We start from the raw sequence: 17942 nt of genomic DNA, 5'->3' as shown, positions 1-17942 counted from the left end.
ACGAAACATGCTCGCCTTTCACCGTGGGAGCGTTATTATGTGACAATCAATTTCACTATTCGTAGGTAAAAGAGTAGCCCAAGAGTTGGTGGTGGGTGGTGATGACTAGCTGCTTTCCCTCTAGTCTTACACTGCTAAATTAGAAACGGCTAGCGCAGATAGTTCTCGTGTAGCTTTGCGCGAAATTCAAAACAAACAAATCCAAACGTCTGAACAACTTAAAAACATTAGCTACGCTTATTGCAGTATTTAAGATTCATATAAAAGTACTTATTTTAAAGTGGGAAAAAATCTCTTTAACACCAGAACTGCTTGATAACAGAAGTGATATCATATAACAAAATAATGATCTACCCCTGAATGGATAATTAAAAATCGTTTAACTCTTGAAGTGACCATTTAACTTTTAAATTATTATTTAACCTCTGAATTGACTGCCTAACCCTTGAACTATTCTTTAACTCTTAAATTACTGTTGTAATAACTGAAGTAACCGTTTAACCCTTCAAGTGACTATTTAATCATTGAAGTAACTCTTGAGCCTTTCAAGTGACTGTTTAATCATTGAATTAACTCTTGAGCCTTTCAAGTGACTGTTTAATCATTGAGTTAAATCTTCAACCCTTCAAGTGACTGTTTAATCCTTGAGTTAAATCTTCAACCCTTCAAGTGACTGTTTAATCATTGAGTTAACTTTTAAATCCTGGTACTGACTATTTAAACCTTGAATTAGTGTATAGCTTTCTAAGTGACTGGTGAACTCTTAAATTACTGTTGCACTCTTGAAGTGACTGTTTAAACCTTAAATTACTGTTTAACCCTTAAATTAACTCTTCAACCCCTGAAGTGGCTGTTTAACCCTCGAATTACTGCTTTAACACTTTAACTGGCTGTTTAAACCTTCAATTATTGACATTATTCGCCTTGTACACAATTCTTTCTAAGCCAATTCTGCACCAAATTGCTAATTAGTCCAGAATTTGTCATTGGAACACACGAGTCAAATATGATAGAAAAAAATAAACACAATTATCCGGAATATCTCTGTTTGTGCTCCTAATTTGTGCTAAGAACTCGTACGTATTTTATACAGAAAAGAAAGAAGTTTCACCCAGTGATCCGGTCAGTTCTTTAAAAGAAAAACAGATATACGTTGTATTGCTATTAATTACATTAAATGCTGTTGGAAATTCTTTATATAATTTATATACAAAATGAACCATTTAATTCAAATGTTGTTTGCCAGTTTTATTTTTCTTACACTTAATGTTTTAACTGGCGGCAAATATAACATAAACCTACTCGATATGATGCAGTAACAACACTAGCAGTATACAGTAAATAAGAAAGATGGTAATCAGATAGTTAAAACGCTACACAATATTTTCTTGAATTATAAGTGAGTCTTGAGATTCGAGGTGGTTTAATTTCATTATGCTGGTTTCAGCATCAATAACTAGGACATACTCAAAAATTACCATGTGAGCTAACTGTTGCAAATATCAATAAACAATCATTTAAATTGTGAGCTAACTGTTGCAAATATCAATAAACAATCCTTTAATTGTGTGCTAACTGTTGCAACTATCAATAAACAATCACTTAACTTGTGAGCTAACTGTTGCAAATATCAATAAACAATCACTTAAATTGTGAGCTAACTATTGCAAATATTAATAAACAATCACTTAAATTGTGTGCTAACTGTTGCAAACATCAATAAACAATCACTTAAATTGTGAGCTAACTGTTGCTAATATCAATAAACAATCACTTAAATTGTGTGCTAACTGTTGCAAACATCAATAAACAATCACTTAAATTGTGTGCTAACTGTTGCAAACATCAATAAACAATCACTTAAATTGTGTGCTAACTGCTGAAAATATCAATAAACAATCACTTAAATTGTGAGCTAAATTTTCCAAACAATGGAAAATAATAATATAAAATTGCTACCAAAATTGTCAGTGTTTAGAGTACATTTTTATGTAGTCATTCCAAGTTTTCGTTTCCAATCGTTTTATCACTAACATCAGAAAGTATATACCGAAACAAAAAACTTGTGTCTTGAGTAAATATATCGGGTTTTTTTCAAGAGTTAGTCAGAACCTAAATCGTTTTGCTTTTTCTTGGGATAGTATTTGGATTTGTTGACTCTGAACCCAGTTTCCAGCAGAGACATGAAGGTTATTAAATAACTCAGAATAAATACACAAAGCTTTAAACACTTTGAATGAAAATTCACTTTATGTGCTTTTTATTATAACAAAGCCACATTGAGCTATCTGCTGTGTCCACCGAGGGGAATCGAACCTCCAACTTTAGCGTTGTAACTCAGTTAAGAAGAAGATTACTTGTACCTGATGCAAACAGTACACTACAAATCAAACAACACAAGTAAATTATGGTTTTTATTGACTCTTTTAAAAGAAAAAACAATTATTTTTGCAAATATTTGATATACAATTAATATTAACCTGTAAAAGTTTTTAATTAATCATTCGTTACTGCCCGTTCATTCCACGTTGAATTCTCGTTATATTGTAGTTACGTTTATACAACACATTATAAAATATTGTCATCCATACTTTGTGTTACGACTTTAGTTTTGCACCCCTTGGGACAACACTCAACTATTAATGTGGTTTTACTTAGGCTAAGGAGAACTGAAATACAAGATTTTGAAACGTCTTACATTATAATCATAAAGGAATTCTAATTCTATAGTTGAAAATATATTTCTTAACTAAATTCGTTCGCTAAGATGAAATTTTCACTCAAATATAATACTACAAAATATATTTTATTTTATGCCGATATCCTCAAAGTCGATACAAGTAGTAAGTAATGCATTGAACCCATTGGATGAGTATGTATATCCGATTTTAAACCAAAGAAGACAAAGGGAAAGGCTATTAGACTGATACTGTAAAATGGCAAAACTAAAACAACTTCTCAGTGACTTATTCTTATTGACTTCAGGGTAATCTCTCTAAGTCAAATTGTTTTTCTAGGTAGTGATCTTCGTAGCGTACGCAACTCAACAACACCCAGAGCGACAAATTTTAAAATTTCTTGCATGTTTACTGAAAAGAAAAGCTACTGCTGCTTTATTACGTATCAGTTGTTAAAACAAAAATAGTATGAAGTATTATTTTAATATTTTCCAGCGCGTTCTCTTCTTTGCCTATGATAATTAAAGGTCAATAAGTTCATTCACCCAACATTTGGTGTAGGCTTAAGATAAAAAATTTAGGCTTAGCGATATTTAAAACCTGGGAGCATTTTACTGCAGTTGTAAGTACATATATTTTTTATACTACTTTAAATAATAGTTTCATTTTAAAGGTTTCTTTCGATTTTGCATGTAAACATTAAACTTCCGATCTATGAAAAGATATACATATTAAAAAATCTTTAATTGTAAACTTACTAACAACAATACGCTTTTTCAACAACTGATCTCGCCGTGAGAGAAAGTTACTAGATACGAAACTACTTGCAGCATACATAAATAATAATAGCAAACTGATAAGCCTAACCAGGTAATCATAAGCTCTAAATGAAGATATTTACCAAAGAAAAATATGTGTTGTTTTTATCTTTAGTTTTCTTGAGTGTATGTGATCTGTTTCGATAAGCACTTTAATACTATAAATAGAATCAGAACTTACTGTAGTGAGAAATACTGTAATCAACTATACGCCGTGTAATTAAAAAAGAAATATTACAGAAAGCCCCACCAGTATCTATAAACCTTAAAGGACACGTACCTGCACTGTGTTTTCAGCTCAATTATCTGTAAATGTTAAAATATATAACAAGCGGATTACCTCTTATTACTTAAAGTATAGATTCTGTAATTCTTAAATTATTTTGGCAAGAATAGAAACAAAAACATAAAATAACCTACTATCAAAATACTGAACTGCAAATAATTTCATAGTAATATGCATTACAGTAGACATCGTTTCACGTGAATGAACTTAGATTAAGACTACATGATTGGCTCTTGTCTCTATATAGCTCTGTGGTTGAAATGCATTTAAAACTGTTTTTATTCAATGCACAACAACGGTAAATTGTAATTTTGATAATATAACTCAAGGTCAATATAAAATAATGACAACGACATTTTAATCTCAGATTCTTGTTTGTTTGTGTTGAATTTCATGCAAAACTACACGAGGGCTATCTGTGCTAGCCATCCATAATTTAGCAGTGTAAGACTAGAGGGAAGGTAGCTAGACATCACCACCCACCGCCAACTCTTGGGCTACTCTTTTACCAACGAATAATGGGATTGACCGTCACATTATATCGCCCCCCCCTGCTGAAAAGACGAGCACATTTGGTGTGAATGGGATTCGAACCCACAACCTCGGATTACGAGTCGAATGCCTTAACCGCATGGCCATGCCGGGGCCTATCTGATTCTGGTATAAACGTTTGGATATTTGCATAAAAGACAAAAACAAATTCAATTTGACTGAGTAATCATGATAAAACGTAACACGTTTTAAAAACATTTTGTTTTGTTTTTATATAGAGGAATAGTAGGATATTATTAAATGAATTTTGGGCTTGAACATTACTTTAATGATTGCCCCCTAGTAATACAACTGTATGTCTGAAGACTTACAATGTTAGAAACAGGATTTCGATATCCGTGGGGGAAAGAGCACAAGAAAGCCCATTGTGTAGCTTTGCGCTTAACTACCAACAAACAACCTTCACTGATCAATCACAAGGAAGTGACAAATCACAACAACTTGAAATTTCACTGATTTCCAAATCTGCATAGAAACTATGTCACATCATTAGTTTATTAACAAGAATTAAGTTTCTAAATAGTTTGCGAAACAATTTACATATTTTATTGTATATATTGATTGTAAAATATACGAAAGTTAATCAAGTAATGTTAACAAGTATATTTACTTTATTTATGTAAATTATATGCTGACTGCTGTTTACTTACTGAATATAATAATAAGTCGACTACTGTTTACTGGCTAAACATTTAAATAAATTATACGTTGACTGCTGGTTACTGACTGTATATTTACATAAGTAATAAGTTGACTTCTACTTACTAACTGGACATTTACATAAATGATAAGTTGACTATTGTTTGCTGGCTGAACGTTTACATAAATTATATGTTGGCTGCTGGTTACTGACTATATATTTACATAAGCAGCAAGTTGACTTTGTTTACTGACTGAACATTTAGATAAATTGTATAGTGACTGCTGGTTACTGACTGAACATTTACACAAATTATATGTTGGCTGCTGGTTACTGACTGAATATTTACATAAATAATATATTGACTACTCCCAAATGACTGTATATTTACATAAATAATATGTTAACTGCTGGTTTCTGTTCGAACTATGAGATGAGTAAGTTAAGTAGTTTTCTGCTGTTCTCTGGTTGAGCATCTACTGACTCAAAATGTATTTATATAACTGAATATTTTGATAAATACTTACTGATGTTTATTGACTGTTATGCAGAAGTTTAAGGTTTGATTCCTAACTTAGTATTTCACTAAGTTCTTAAACTTGTTTTTTAATCTGTTAGAATTTTTTAACGCCAGGTTTTAAATTATTGTACTTCGAAACTACAAAAAATACCTATAAAATTTTTCATAGACTGGCAGTAAGGTTTATACTATTTTGATTAAACTCTTAAAGAACAGTTCAAAAGAATAAAGTCTAGTTCACGTCGGTCCGAGAACGAACAAACATGGCAGGAATTTTCTAATAAAAGTCAAAAAATTGTGGACAATTATTGTAATACGTGATAGCAGGAGTGGCATATGTAAATTAAACTGTCACCTCGTGCGGTTTGAAGTGTAATAACAAAAACTACAAACTTGTTCCATCAACGGAGTGCCATCTATATTTATTATTAATATATTTGAGATCTGTAAGAGAAAATGCTAGGCGAAGCAGGAATTTAAAATGACAACTGTAAGTTTTACTAGTATTCTTGAAGCTTGTTTACATGAACTTGTGTTGTAGATGCATTTGAACAATCTGTAAATTTGATGTACGTGTTTGCTGTTTACACAAGTATGTAAATATTTCACCATAAAAGTTCAACGTCAGTGATTTTGTAATTCAAGCATGAAGAAGAAATGTTATCTTTGATAGAAAAAGTACACACTATTCAAGTGGCTCAGCGGTAAGTCTGTAGGATTGTAACGCTAACAACCAGGTTTCCTTACCCGTGGTAGGCAAAAAAAACAACAACAGCCAATTGTATAACTTTGCCTTTAACAATGATTAAACATCTCGCTTACTTGTGATAAAGCCTATATTCCTGTGTTTAGAAACCAACAGTTTTACAATAGGATAAAATAGAAGCTTAGTTTGTTTTGAATTTTGCGCAAAACTACACGAGGGCTATCTGCGCTAGCCATCTCTAATTTAGCAGTGTGAGACTAGAGGAAAGGAAGCTAGTCACCACTACTCACCGCCAACTTTTGGGCTACTCTTTTACCAACGTATAGTGGGATTGATCGTAAAATTATAACGCCCCCACGGCTGAAAGGGCGAGTGTGTTTGGTGTGATGGGGATTCAAACCAGCGACCCTCGGATTACGAGTCGAGTGCCTTAACCACGGCCATGCCGGGCCCGAAACAGAAGCAGAAATTAAAGAGACGAAACTTTAACGTGAATATTCGTTGTGTTTTTTTTTAGTAGCGAAATTTAAAGTAAATCAACATTTTTAGTAATACTGTTCACAATAAATATAAACCTTTCATACACGGGTTATTAACTAGTAGTAATGATTTGTGTTGTCTCAGTTCTTAGTACCGTATTAATTGCCTCGTACGCTGAAGATCTGATATAGAAAGTCAAGACACACAGCAGAGTGTCATGGTTAAAACAACCTGTAGGACACTATGGAGGGATTGTTCAGCGATATTCCAGTTTCTCTATTTCTTGCTATGGTAATCCAGTCTATCACATATTTTCTATTGATGTGCTCTAAAAGATCTAGGCCCGGTATGGCCAAGCGTGTTAAGGCGTGCGACTCGTAATTTGAGGGTCGCGGGTTCGCATCTCCGTCGCGCCCAACGTGCTCGCCCTTTCAGCCGTGGGGACGTTATTATGTTACGGTCAATCCCACTATTCGTTGTTAAAAGAGTAGCCCAAGGGTTGGCGGTGGGTGGTGATGACTAGCTGGCTTCCCTCTAGTCTTACACTACTAAATTAGGGACGGCTAGCACAGATAGATCTCGAGTAGCTTTGTGCGAAATTCAAAAGAAACAAACGAAAAGATCTTTACCCCACGTACTGAATTACAGGTAATCCATTAGTCTTAAACTGCTGGATTACAGGTAATCCATTAATCTTAAACTATATATAAACCAGATATATAAAATTTCCAAATTTGATTGAATATTCTTTTTCTTTGTGCGAAAAGTTTCATTTGACAGAAGAACGTATTTAATTTTCATAGATTTTTTTTTTAATTTAGTTCACTTAAATATCGTTACATTCTACAATTAGGTGTCATATTTGGTCTAAACGTAAGCCACGTGCCCAAAGGTATTCAACATAAACTGCTCACTTTTGACCAAAATGTTTGCCTACGCCAAGTGGCACGTGAACTATCGGTCTCAACTCTATACTCAGCTTCACCAAAGTGTGAAAGTGCACCGAGTTTAGTTGTTGTTGTTTTTTGTCATTCGGATTAAAGACGGCAGATTTAGAAAGCAAAACTATAACCTTAAAGGACTTGTAGATACATATGTATTTGTTAGGCCAAGCAAAATGAATTAGCGCTTTCTAGCCCATGTTTTCCGAAGAATCACATGGGTTGACGGTTATTATTGATTATTAAATACCGATTTTTAAATATGAATTTTCTATATTTTATGAAAGGTTTCTGATTAAAACGTTTAGCGTCACATTGTATTAGCGTAAGTAATGATGCTTGTTAAGGCCGTACCGAGTGCATGTGGGTGATGACAAAAAGCAGTTAATACAGTTTCCACAGCGTTACTGTAAGGGAAGTTATTAACACTGTTTCAGACAGGAAAAGCTGCCACTATATATTTTAAATAATTTAATTGGTTCTATAAAGTACTAGGGCTAAGATCCTAAAACTAATGTGGGTTGCTACCGAGTGTCACGTTTTTACTTGTTTGGTTTGTCGATGTGTATCAACAATAAGTCATAATATTTAATCAGAAACACCTAGGTGTGAAAAACGTGCGGTCATACTGGTAGCAGCTACACATATAGCATTAATAAAAAAATACAATAAATGTTCAGTCATTTGTTAGCTAAGCTACGTAATTTGTTTTACTAACCATTATACCCAAAATTCCTTTAAGTCGAACGCTGAACGCTTGTTTTTTAGCCTAACCTTTTTTCACACCTAAAGTGTTTTGATTAGATACCTCGCAGCAAGAAGTCAATATCCAGGGTCTTAGTAGGATCAATGATGGCTGACGTCATTCAAATCTGAAAATAAAATATGTTATCACATATCGATTTTGAAGGTATTTGGTATATATTGTATGCCAGTGTGTTTCTTAGACCCAGAATTATAGTAAGCAACATAGTTTCACTGCATGAGCGACGTCTCGGTGAGTCTTGTGAAGGTTTGAAAGTTTAACGAAGATAAAGGGTACAGTAGTGTTTGTAATCGGTAAGAACGTTTCTTGAAAAGTTTCTTTCAACCAGATAATGGTTTGGTTGGTGTTAAACACGAAGCTACACAGTGATCTATCTGCGCTGTCCGTATCGAGACAAAGGTATTCGCGTTTAAGACTAAACAGTTACCGTTAAGCCTCTAGGATATAAGGGGAATTAGATAATGCACGAATACCAAATATCATGGTGTGCAACATTTAAATTGGCCAATCATCGTCGTATAGTTGACATTTAACGTGATATTACCTCACTATAAGACTGGTGATAATTATTATTACTTCCTTCTTTACTAACACTGTAAGAAATTCCATTAAGAACAGTGTATAATATTTCTACCACATATTTTATGTGCTATCTCGACGCTGTTAACCAGGTCCTCTGCTGAATAACAGACCATCATAAAGCAGTTGAATCAGAACAACCACGATTATGCAATAAATGATCAGTAAGAAAACAATGGAGTTTTCCTAAAATATTATCCATCCAACATCCTTTTCGATGGTGGAAAACACTAATGTAAAAATTAATGTAATGACCACCACAGTCTCGAGACTAAAGTGTTTTTTTTTATCTCGCCAGGTTTGAGTTGTTGCAATTCATAACTTGATAACCCGTGTTTGAGTTCTGATATTTTTCCTCCTTTAAAAAGGATCAGAAACATAACATTAATTAATATCTCTAAAGAAAACTGCAGCTAAAATAAACAACTTTAATGAAGAAAAAAAAAAAAGCACTTCTGTAGCTCACCTGTTTCTTCAAAGAAAGCCTGCGGGTGCCAGTATGTAGAACTATTTCTTACTTAGACTTGACTTTACAATATGCTAAAGGTAAATCCTTACTGCATTATTCGATCGAACTAACACATTTCTATGTTTGACAATGTGTACACTAATTTAAATTTCATAGGACGTTTCGCAGCATCAATATTTGTCTGCCTCGTGTTTGTGAGAATTCAATAACTCACCTGAAATGTTTCGTAGGCCTTTAGTGTTTAATTAAGTCTCTGCAAACTATATTTCAATAAAGCAATTTGCCAGAGCCACGACTCTGGAATAATCAAATCTCCGGCCTGAAGGAGATGTTCTCATACTGTTTAAGACGGGCTGATTAAACTGTAAATGGAATTGGAATTCATTTAGAATAGCTTAAGTTGTTAGACTAGCTGACGCAAAACAAAAGGGGCTGTTTTCATTCCAGCCTAGCAATAGAAGCGTGAGAGATATGTTTTGGTATTTTACAGTGTATCGTGGAATAAAGTCTCATGATTTATTCATATGTTTGATATATCTTTTATTATAAACGTTTCTTTTTTAATACATTTTAAATGAGAATAAGAATCCCATCAACATCACAGAGAACGTAATTCAAGTAACGGATTTTATTTGTTTTAGCGCATACCGAAATTAGGCTATCTACTGTGACGGTCGCAGAGAATCAAACCCCTGATTTTAACACTGTAATTCCGTAAATTGATCTCTGGCCCACTGGGAAACCGAAAGCAACGGACAGAGTGAATCAGCGAATTATATTAATTTCAAATATGTCACATTCTTTACGGTTAGTATCCACAATTCAAAATAATTTTTCGATATACCATAAGATAAATAAACTAAATAACACAACAAACACCTCTAAAAATGTCAAAATTCAAATGCACGATTTTTTTATTTACGTACGTAAGTTACCGGTTTACTTTTCACATAATTCGAGAAAATATGAAGTTTTTTCTTTGTTATTCCTTCTAGAGAGAAAAAAGAACACTTCCTGAAACGTTTCATTGTTATTATAAAGATCTTTGTTTATCAATATTAAATATATGATTACTTGATTTGCTTGTTTTTCTATTTAAATATAACTTAATAACAATCATTCTAAAAACGTTCCATATTACAGGGCTGGTATGACCTGGTGGTTAGGGCATTCAATTCCCAGGTCGCGGGTTCGAATCCTGTTACTAAACATACTCGACCTTTCAGTCGTGGAGTGCGTCATCATGTGATTGTTAATTCAACTATTGGTTGGTTAGTTGACGGTTAGTGGTGTTGACTAACTGCCGCCCTCTAGTGTGGGGTAGGCACCCCTAGAGGAGGTTTGTGGGAAATTAAAAAAAACCCATCAAAAACACAATACTGTAACGTTACGTTAAAATATCGAGTTTTCATTAGACGATCAGTTGTTACTTTTCTACGTCTGTTCCATAAATAATAATCTATTATTCAGACGAGCGAATAGTTCAAAAACATGTGCAACAGAAAAAATGATTATTTAACTTTCTTTATTTTAGGATATTTGTTTTTAAACAGGAAGTGAAAAACGTGAAAGAGTAAACAGAGAAACAGTTTTCTTTTTTTCAAGCAAATACAAGTAAAAATAATTTTTATTTTGAGATACATTTTCACCAGACTCGTTCTGGGGAACTAAGTTTCCGTCACAAATCCTGAATTAGAACGAACTAAAGACTTGAAAGGAACATCCTCACAACTGTTGTGTTGGTTGATTTGATAATAGATTACAGGTATTCATTTAATTCGCTTTAGTCTTTTTCTTTTCTAAGTTATTTAATTTTGTCTATATAGCGAGGAGTTAGGAAATGGAATATTTGTTTGTGTCATTTTGTTATTTAGCACAAAGCTACATAATGTACCATAGCCTGTTATGAGTATAGAAACCCGAATTGTAGTGCTGTAATCTCCGGGACTTACCGCTGAGTCACTGAGAGGTTTCTTACATTGTGAACCACGCTTAAAGGAAGAGGTAAGACAATTAGTTTTTAAGAAATCGTTTTAAGAAGGACTTGAAAAATTGTAATATGTTAGTCTTTAGGATATTAAATCAAACTGCGTCGCTTACAGAGTATACTTACAAAAGCTAGACTTTTGGTCTCAATGAAATCGTTTTAACAAATATAATTTTTTCGGTGATGTTTAACCAGATCTTGTGGCTAACGTTACAATGTATTACACTGCTGAAAATGTTACTTTTATGTTGAAGTTCGTATGTCAAAATATCACACAAACGTGGAATGATTTATGTTCTTCTGTAAATTACCTTTCAATACGAGTCCCAGAATTACTGGAACTCTACGTTTTGGTGGTAAATAACTGTTACGTATTATAATTTATCACGTACGAGCTTCCAGTTTATTACGTTACGTATTACAATATATCTTAGTCTGAACCTGGATTACATTGTAATTTGGATTCAGACGTTAATTAAATGTCGATATGTATTAAAGTTATGATATTTGCCAACACATTTAATACACACAATGTTCTTTCTTAATACGAATATATTTTAATACACAAACAATACCACAGTTTATAATAACGGTTATTACAACTAGTTATTACAAATAATAATTTATATACAAAAGATTTACAAACAATATTGAGTGTTCTATGTGGTTTAGAACTCAATATTTTATCGACGGTTTACGATGAGTGAATTAACTCTGAGTTGATACAGATGCATTACTCTTAAAGGGAAGCTAGCTAGCTCTTTGCTGATCACACGTGATTTTTTTCACAGCTAAAGTATATAATGTATTTGTAGAAATACTAGCTTCCAATGTTAATTCGCTGAAGTTAAATGGTTTGTAATAGTCAAAATCTGTAAACGTTTCTGGCAAAATATTTGTAGTTTTCAGATTAATAAGCGTTAATCACAGTTATAGATTTCGAGCTTTATAAAATACCAACTGTAGCAAACCAAATATAATATATATACTCTAACTTGACGCGTCGGGTTATAAGCGTTGTAGAAATTTCAGTTGTCCCAATAATATGCTAGTACTTTCATAAACTATACAATAATGGCCCATCATGGTCAGGTAGGTTAAGGCCTTCGACTCGTAATCCGATGATCGCGGATTCGAATCCCCGTCGCACCAAACATGCTCACCCTTTCAGTCATGGGGGCGCTATAATGTCTAGTCAATCCCACTATTCGTTGGTAAAAGAGTTATCCAAGAGTTGGCAGTGGGTGGGGATGATAAGCTGCCTTCCCTCTAGTCTTACACTGCTAAATACAGGTAGCCCTCCTGTAGCTGTGGGCGAAATTTAAAAACAAACAATCATACAATATTGATTCATACACTCGAGAATCTTCCACAAATTTTGTGAATAAAGAAGAATTTCGCAATACACATTCAACAGTATAAGTTATATGCATTTTAATATAAATTTAACTCACACAAAAGTGGATATTACAATAAATATTTAATAGTAAATCCGTAACAATATCATGTCTTCTTCATCAAATATATTTAGTATTTTATGAAACATTCATAGAACAAATATGTCTGCCTAATTTCAAAATAAAGAATTAAAAACACATTTTACGCTTTTTGGCACTTTTCTTTACATATGGGTGCACTTCTATTCATCGGTTTTGGTTTTGTTTTTAGGAATGTTCTTATAGATTCATTTTAAAATAAATCATAACAGTTCTCACGTCTCTCAAAAGCTATGTTTCCAAACCTTCAGTAAGCCAGAACATTATGTGTTCAGTTGTGTTTCTGCAGCTTTTGTTTCTTTAAAGAAAAGTTGTATTGATCGATGTTAGCCTCTTATAAACAACTTAGACACTGATTTAAAGTAAGGATAAAAACAAATTTGAAACAGAAGCTCTCTCTGTTGATAAATGACAATAAGCTGAGCTTTACTGATTTAAAGGAAGGATAAAAATAAATGTCGAACAGAAGCTCTCTCTGTTGATAAATGACAATAAGCTGAGCTTTACTGATTTAAAGGAAGGATAAAAATAAATGTCGAACAGAAGCTCGCTCTGTTGATAAATGACAATAAGCTAAGCTTTACTGATTTAAAGGAAGGATAAAAATAAATGTCGAACAGAAGCTCTCTCTGTTGATAAATGACAATAAGCTGAGCTTTACCTATTTAAAGGAAGGTTAAAAATAAATGTCGAACAGAAGCTCTCTCTGTTGATAAATGACAATAAGCTAAGCTTTACTGATTTAAAGGAAGGATAAAAATAAATGTCGAACAGAAGCTCTCTCTGTTGATAAATGACAATAAGCTGAGCTTTACTGATTTAAAGGAAGGATAAAAATAAATGTCGAACAGAAGCTCTCTCTGTTGATAAATGACAATAAGCTGAGCTTTACTGATTTAAAGGAAGGATAAAAATAAATGTCGAACAGAAGCTCGCTCTGTTGATAAATGACAATAAGCTAAGCTTTACTGATTTAAAGGAAGGATAAAAATAAATGTCGAACAGAAGCTCTCTGTTGATAAATGACAATAAGCTGAGCTTTACTGATTTAAAGGAAGGATAAAAATAAATGTCGAACAGAAGCTCTCTGTTGATAAATGACAATAAGCTAAGCTTTACTGATTTAAAGGAAGGATAAAAATAAATGTCGAACAGAAGCTCTCTCTGTTGATAACTGACAATAAGCTGAGCTTTACTGATTTAAAGGAAGGATAAAAATAAATGTCGAACAAAAGCACTCTCTGTTGATAAATGACAATAAGCTGAGCTTTACTGATTTAAAGGAAGGATAAAAATAAATGTCGAACAGAAGCTCTCTCTGTTGATAAATGACAATAAGCTGAGCTTTACTGATTTAAAGGAAGGATAAAAATAAATGTCGAACAGAAGCTCTCTCTGTTGATAAATGACAATAAGCTAAGCTTTACTGATTTAAAGGAAGGATAAAAATAAATGTCGAACAGAAGCTCTCTCTGTTGATAAATGACAATAAGCTGAGCTTTACTGATTTAAAGGAAGGATAAAAATAAATGTCGAACAGAAGCTCTCTGTTGATAAATGACAATAAGCTGAGCTTTACTGATTTAAAGGAAGGATAAAAATAAATGTCGAACAGAAGCTCTCTGTTGATAACTGACAATAAGCTGAGCTTTACTGATTTAAAGGAAGGATAAAAATAAATGTCGAACAAAAGCACTCTCTGTTGATAAATGACAATAAGCTGAGCTTTACTGATTTAAAGGAAGGATAAAAATAAATGTCGAACAGAAGCTCTCTCTGTTGATAAATGACAATAAGCTGAGCTTTACTGATTTAAAGGAAGGATAAAATAAATGTCGAACAGAAGCTCTCTCTGTTGATAAATGACAATAAGCTAAGCTTTACTGATTTAAAGGAAGGATAAAAATAAATGTCGAACAGAAGCTCTCTCTGTTGATAACTGACAATAAGCTGAGCTTTACTGATTTAAAGGAAGGATAAAAATAAATGTCGAACAAAAGCACTCTCTGTTGATAAATGACAATAAGCTGAGCTTTACTGATTTAAAGGAAGGATAAAAATAAATGTCGAACAGAAGCTCTCTCTGTTGATAAATGACAATAAGCTGAGCTTTACTGATTTAAAGGAAGGATAAAAATAAATGTCGAACAGAAGCTCTCTGTTGATAAATGACAATAAGCTGAGCTTTACTGATTTAAAGGAAGGATAAAAATAAATGTCGAACAGAAGCTCTCTGTTGATAAATGACAATAAGCTGAGCTTTACTGATTTAAAGGAAGGATAAAAATAAATGTCGAACAAAAGCACTCTCTGTTGATAAATGACAATAAGCTGAGCTTTACCTATTTAAAGGAAGGTTAAAAATAAATGTCGAACAGAAGCTCTCTCTGTTGATAAATGACAATAAGCTGAGCTTTACTGATTTAAAGGAAGGATAAAAATAAATGTCGAACAGAAGCTCTCTCTGTTGATAAATGACAATAAGCTGAGCTTTACTAATTTAAAGGAAGGATAAAAATAAATGTCGAACAGAAGCTCTCTCTGTTGATAAATGACAATAAGCTGAGCTTTACTAATTTAAAGGAAGGATAAAAATAAATGTCGAACAGAAGCTCTCTCTGTTGATAAATGACAATAAGCTGAGCTTTACTGATTTAAAGGAAGGATAAAAATAAATGTCGAACAGAAGCTCTCTCTGTTGATAAATGACAATAAGCTGAGCTTTACTGATTTAAAGGAAGGATAAAAATAAATGTCGAACAGAAGCTCTCTCTGTTGATAAATGACAATAAGCTGAGCTTTACTGATTTAAAGGAAGGATAAAATAAATGTCGAACAGAAGCTCTCTGTTGATAAATGACAATAAGCTGAGCTTTACTGATTCAAAGGAAGGATAAAATAAATGTCGAACAGAAGCTCTCTCTGTTGATAAATGACAATAAGCTGAGCTTTACTGATTTAAAGGAAGGATAAAAATAAATGTCGAACAGAAGCTCTCTGTTGATAAATGACAATAAGCTGAGCTTTACTAATTTAAAGGAAGGATAAAAATAAATGTCGAACAGAAGCTCTCTCTGTTGATAAATGACAATAAGCTGAGCTTTACTAATTTAAAGGAAGGATAAAAATAAATGTCGAACAGAAGCTCTCTCTGTTGATAAATGACAATAAGCTGAGCTTTACTGATTTAAAGGAAGGATAAAAATAAATGTCGAACAGAAGCTCTCTCTGTTGATAAATGACAATAAGCTGAGCTTTACTAATTTAAAGGAAGGATAAAAATAAATGTCGAACAGAAGCTCTCTCTGTTGATAAATGACAATAAGCTGAGCTTTACTGATTTAAAGGAAGGATAAAAATAAATGTCGAACAGAAGCTCTCTCTCCGTGATGACGAGAAACCAACTTATAGGGAAAAATATATATTTAAAAACGGCTGGTATGGATAGAGAAGATTATTATGCAAAAGAGCGTTAAAGAGGGGACAAACATAAAGTTTTGTGTGTGCGAATATTAATCTTCATTTCGGTAAATAAATTTAAACAAAGATTAGTTTGTTTTGAATTTCGCGCAAAGCTACAACAGGGTTATCTGCGCTAGCTGTCCCTAATTTAACAGTGTAAGACTAGAGGGAAGGCAGCTAGTCATCACGTCCCACCGTCAACTCTTGGGCTACTCTTTTACAAACGAATAGTGGAATTGACCGTCACTTTATAACGCCCCCACGGCTGAAAGGGCGAGCATGTTTAGTGCGACGGGGAATCGAACCCGCGACCCTCAAATTACGATTCGAACGCCTTAACCCACCTGGCTATGCCAGACCTTAAACAAAGAAAAAAGAAATTATCTTAGGCTGAACACGTGGTTTTTACTTTTATGGCCCTGAAATTTTCTCATCTGTTTGTTTTTGAAGTTACGCGTAAAGCTACACAATGGGGTATCTGTGCTCTCTTCCCCTCGGGTGTCGGAACCCAGTTTCTAGCGTTGTAAGTTCGCAGACGTAGGAGAGGGAATTATTTAAGTACATTTTATGAAGTGATTTTATAATTAGAACAGAGAAATAAATAGCTGAGATGAATATTGCCAACTGTTCAGTAAATCTGCAACTCACTGAGAATTTTAAATACGAAATGAATTTCATGAAAGAATCTTCGAAATGTATACATGTCATAGGAATAGGTTGAAAATAAGCTCTAGAGACATATTTTAGGATTTCTTAAGCCAATCAAATATACGTGTTTTAATATATATATATATATGGTACTACCATAAGTGTGTTATACCATAAGTATTTTTTGTTATAGCAAAGCCACATCAGGCTACCTGCTGAGTCTACCGAGAGGAATCGAACGCTGCATTTTAGCGTTGGAAATCCGTAGACTTACCACTATACCGGCGAGTAACATTACCATAGGAAATTTCGTATAAAAATATTTTATATAATATTATAATATGCAATATTTTTAAAGCTGTTGAAAAGGTCACCAAGCAAAGAAAAAACTTGCTCATTGGTGGTTTAAATGTTAGGTAAATATAAAGGCAGAATTAAAAATATAGTTAACGGGCTTAGTGGGCCCAGACTGTTAACCCAATTGTTCCTGGTTGGGTCCAACTGCCAAAGTAACTGGTTTCGCAGTGTGTGGGGGATCGGAGTGCTATAAAACCTTAAGAGACAGTTGATATTGTTTGGTTAAACAATAAGTTTCAGTGGTTGGCGGTGGGTGCTGTGAAGTAACAGACTTTTCTCTGGACTACAACCTTAAAATTAGAACCAACTATACGTAGAAAGTTCTTCAGTTTGCTTTGTTTTGTTTGTTTTTTGAAGTTCGCAGAAAGCTACTCGAGGGCTATCTGTGCTAGCCGTCCCTAATTTATCAGTGTAAGACTAGAGGGAAGGCAGCTAGTCATGACCACCCACCGCCAACTCTTGGGCTACTCTTTTACCAACGAATAGTGAGATTCACCGTCACATTATAACGCCCCCACGGCTGAAAGGGCGAGCACGTTTGGCGCGACGGGGATGCG

This window comes from Tachypleus tridentatus, chromosome 13, assembly GCF_004210375.1.
Source record: "Tachypleus tridentatus isolate NWPU-2018 chromosome 13, ASM421037v1, whole genome shotgun sequence".
NCBI lineage: Eukaryota > Metazoa > Arthropoda > Merostomata > Xiphosura > Limulidae > Tachypleus > Tachypleus tridentatus.
The sequence above is the reverse complement of the archived record's forward strand: the minus strand, read 5'-3'. Positions refer to the sequence as shown.